General features: G+C 36.2%; 1 pseudogene; it reads left to right on the top strand.

The window, feature by feature from the left end:
- Positions 1 to 307: 307 nt before the first annotated feature.
- Positions 308 to 3599, top strand: LOC114191887 (annotated as a pseudogene).
- Positions 3600 to 5044: the final 1445 nt, after the last annotated feature.

Genomic DNA, 5044 nt, shown 5'->3' with positions numbered 1-5044 from the left:
CTAAAGTCGATTTTAAATCATGTTGTTGCTTTATCCAATATGATTTCTCAAAAAAAAAAAATATATGCAGACATAATTAGAGAGTTTGGCAAAAATCCCTTTAAGATCATTTGAATATTTGCCCAAATGGTATGTACAACTTATAATAGAAGGTGACTTTTCAACATACCAATTGATCACCTTAGAGACAAAACTCTTGAACAACCATGTGCTATAACTATTAAGGTAAACATGACAAAGAAACTCCACTTCTAATAAAAAATCAAATGGATACTACTTTGTTAGCACAAGGGCTTAAGTAGTAATCATCATGGTTATCAAACTCGCGAGTTAACTCGTTAACTCGGATGAGTTTGCGTTCCTACACCTGGTTTCCGAGTTAACTCGGAAGCTAACTCGTTTTTGGAGTAAAATTGGTGGAATCGAAAGTGGGATCGTTAAACTCGCGTAAAATCGCGATTCTGCGGCGTGTGAACGAGTTCGAATGGCTGAAAAATTTAAAGGGGAACGAGGTCGTTTTGGGGGGGAGAACTAACCTAATTTTTCGCGATTTAGGGTTGTCGTTCAGTGGCGCTTCTGGAGCTGTTCTTCCTCGCGCTCGCCATCGCGTTTCCATTCACTGTTGTTCGCCATCGTTTTTCTGCTTCTGCTTCACCTCGCCGTCGCGTCCAGGTCTCCTCGCCGTCGCGTCCAGGTCGCCTCACCGTCGCGTCCAGGTCGCCTCACCGTCGCGCTCGTTTCGCGTCACCGTCGCGCTCGTTTCGCGTCACCGTCGTGTTTCTGTCGCGCCGCCGTCGCGTTCGTGTCGCCTCTGTCTCGCCTGGCCGTCGTCAACGCCTCGCCTCGTCGTCGGCAGCAGTGATCGTCGCGTCTCCTCTCCCCTCGTCGTCGGCAGCAGATTGTCCTTCAGTACTGGTTTTTTCTCTTTCTCGTGTGACCATCACTTTTATTTTACGATTAGTATTTTTTTTTAAATACAAAATTATTTTACAATACAGATTTTTTACAATGTCTGGAAATGCATCAAATTCAGTGGATACTAATCCAAGTGCATCCTCATCTATCAAGAGTAGAAGTAAAAATGCTCCGGGGAACCGCTCTGATATTGGATGGAAACACGGATTTGATATTAATGGCAATGGTAGAAAAGTCAAATGTAACTATTGCTCAAAGATTGTGAGTGGAGGGATATTTAGATTCAAACATCATCTTGCTGGAACTAGGGAGGATTCTGAACCTTGTGCTTCTGTTTCGGACGAAATAAAAAATTTGATGATAAAGATAGTTGCAGAAGCTAAGCATGCAGCATTAAAGAGAAGGAAGTTGAATATCATTGATGAAGAAGATGAAGAAAGTGAAAGTGTTGAAGGAGGACATATGCTGTTTGGCTTTAAAGGAAAACAAAGAGTTGCCAATGCTAGTAAAGGGGGAGTCCAAGCAACTATAAATCAGATGATGAAAAAAGGATTCAAAGAAGAGGTTGATGCTCAAGTGGCTGAAGTCTTTTACACTAGTGCCATTCCTTTCAATGTGATTAGAAATCCAGCATTTGCAAAGATGTGTGAAATGATTGGTAAATATGGAGTTGGCTACAAACCACCCTCTTATCATGATATTAGAGAGAAGCTCTTGAAGCAAGCTGTGAGCAAAACAGATTTAATGCTTGAAGAATACAAGGAGGAGTGGAAGAGAACTGGTTGTACCATTATGTCTGATGGTTGGACGGATAAAAAAAGACGTTCTATTTGCAACTTCTTGGTCAATAGTCCTAAAGGGACGGTTTTTCTTTATTCTCTTGACACCTCAGACATTTCAAAAACAACTGATAAAGTTTTTAAGATGTTAGATGATGTTGTTGAGTATGTTGGAGAAGAAAATGTAGTTCAAGTTGTCACTGATAATGCTGCAAATTTCAAGGCAGCTGGAGATTTGTTGATGCAAAAAAGAGAATGATTGTATTGGACTCCATGTGCTGCACACTGTATTGATTTGATCTTTGAAGATTTTGAAAAGAATTTGAAGGTCCATGAATTGACAATCAAGAAGGGAAGAAAGATTACCACTTACATTTATGGAAGAACAATGTTGATTTCGATGTTGAAAAAGTTCACTAAAGGTAGAGACTTGATAAGACCGGGTGTGACTAGATTTGCAACGGCATATTTAACTCTTGGTTGTCTTCATGAATTGAAGGCATCATTATTGACCATGTTTAACTCCGATGAGTGGACGACAAGCAAATTTGGAACTTCACAAGAGGGGAAAAGAATAGAACGTGTGGTATTAGACAGCCGGTTTTGGAAGAATGTCTCCACATGCTTGAAGGCCACTGCCCCTCTTATGGTGGTCTTAAGATTGGTGGACTCAGATGTAAAACCCGCAATGGGTTTCATTTATGAAGAGATGGATTGTGCAAAAGAAAAGATTAGAAACAATTTTAACAATATTCAGAAGAGGTAAACTTCCAAACTTAAACTCATTAAAAGTTTAATTCCTTATGTCTGAAATTTGTTTGGTATTGAATGTAGTTATGAAGAGGTTTGGAGAATAATTGATGCTCGATGGGATAGTCAACTTCATAGGCCTTTACATGCAGCTGCCTATTTTCTCAACCCCCACTTCCACTATGAACCTAACTTTAGATGTGATGATGGTGGAGAGGTTAAAGAAGGACTGTATGAGTGCATGAGAAGAATGGTGCCAGATATTGCAGAAAGAAGAAAAATTAATTTGCAAATTGTTCAATTTCATTTTGCTAGAGGGCTTTTTGGAATGGAAGATGCAAAGGAATGCAGGAAAGAATTAAATCCTGGTGAATGGTGGGAGATGTTTGGTGATGCAACTCCGGAGTTGAAGAGATTTGCTATTCGAATTCTAAGCTTGACTTGTAGTTCTTCGGGTTGTGAGCGTAATTGGAGCTCATTCGAGATGGTAATTTAAATTATTTCTCATTTATAATTTTCTTTATTAGGTTTATATCTACTAAAATTTAATATTTCATTTTAGGTTCATACAAAGAGAAGGAACCGTTTGCATCAGAAAAAGATGAATGATTTAGTTTATGTGATGTATAACTTGAAGTTGAAAAGTAGACAACTTCGAAAAACTATTACTCTACCATTTGATGACATTGAATCAGATGATGAATGGATAACTGAAGAGGCAAATGACGTTGTTGAGATTGAGCAAGCTGAAGGTGAAATTGATGTTCAAAATGTTCCTTTAGATGGACCAACAACAGATCCAGCTCTAGATGCTCTTGATCTTGATAATATAACTTTTGATGCCAATGAGGATGCACATGTTTCATCAGGGGAGGAGCTGGATGAAGATGAAGATGATGATGGAGATGATGATATCATTAGAGGATTAGAGGATTAAACATAGACATTTGATATTTCAATTTATGTTTTACAGTATTTGTATGAACATATTTATTTCAAATACTTTTAAGCTATATAATTTTATGGACTTGTTTGAATTAGGATATTATTTATATCAATTGTTTTTTCTTTGTGAAGTAAACTCTTACGAGTTTACGATTCGAGTTTACGATTCGAGTTTACTGGGCTCTCACGAGTTTACGTAAACTCTCGAGTTTGACAACCTTGGTAATCATGTTATTATAAGGGAAAATTGACATTAGTATTTTCCAGTATCAATTTCCTTATTTTTCTCTTGTTGGTTGATATATGTTATCCTTAATCTTAGATGAGAACACCACATCTATACATTATTATATGAAACTTGAGGTAAGGTTTTCTTGTATATATTCTCTTATCATTTATTTTTTGGATTTTTCTCTCACATTAGTATGGAGATGACATGGTATCAAGTGAGTTCGTGTCTTGGTTTGAGAGTTGCATAATCATGAATCAGAACCATGATATAAGTCGAGTAAGTATGTTTGTTCACCATGTCTTTCAAGTTTTCCATTACTACATGACCCTTTTAATATTGTTATAAAGACCTTTGACTTTATTCAAGATAATCACATAACATGTCAAGTTATGAACCAATATGTTTGGTTATGCAGGTTATAACTCCTTGGGCAAATGGAACTGCTGCCATCGCGCACTGTGCCATAAATTCAGGAGAAAATTTTAATTACAGGTTTATGATGGGATAATTAAGAAAACATTTGATTATGTTCTTGGTGGGTTCATGCAACTTGAATAATTTTACCTTTTTTTAGAGGAAATATTTTAATTACATTGTTTCCTATTATTCAGAGTTTGTACATGAAATAATGCAAATAACCTTTTATTGTACATGATTAGTGGATATTGTGAGCAAAATGGTATCCATTCTCCAAAAATCACATCATAGTGCACAAATATGTTCTGATTTCTGCTTGGTTGCGTCTTGACAAAGGTTTGTTTGTTGAGATCAACTCATGATTATGTGTATTGTAGATCTTGGAACACCAACCAGAGAAGAAATAAAGTGCATGAATCCAAATTGTGGAAGAAGTTATGAACCTTGTTAAGGTACAAGGTATCAGATTAAGGAAGTCTTTGTAATGAACAAATTATATCAAGCACCACATTAGAAAGATGTTATTTAATTTTTTGTTATGTATAATTTTCTGATTAAAACAACTAACACTGTAATAATGACTTATGAATTTTAATTTTTACGCTTTGTTATTTACATTGTTTGATATTAAATTTGTAGACTTTGTTCTTTGTTCCTTTTATAATCGTAATTTGTAAATTATAAATACCAAAAATCTAAAATTATTGCCTTTTATAATTTTTATTTTTATTTTAGGATTTATGTATTATTAAAAAATATGAAAGAAACAAAAAAGGAAACTCCAATAAAAATTATTTAGAGCTCATTGTCGACACAAGGAGGATTTGAACCACCGATAGCAATGGGAGTTTCAAACCCTAGACAGGGAATTAATGCGGGTTTTAAACCTCAAGTAGTAGTGAGGGTTTTAAAAACCCCAGGCAGTAGTGGGGGTTTTAAAAACCCCAGGCAATAGCAGGGGTTTCAAAAACCCCAAGCAGTAGTAGAGTTTGAAAACACCCAAGGA

Source organism: Vigna unguiculata, chromosome 7, assembly GCF_004118075.2.
Source record: "Vigna unguiculata cultivar IT97K-499-35 chromosome 7, ASM411807v1, whole genome shotgun sequence".
NCBI classification, from domain to species: domain Eukaryota; kingdom Viridiplantae; phylum Streptophyta; class Magnoliopsida; order Fabales; family Fabaceae; genus Vigna; species Vigna unguiculata.
This window is presented reverse-complemented; position numbering and strand designations above follow the sequence as displayed.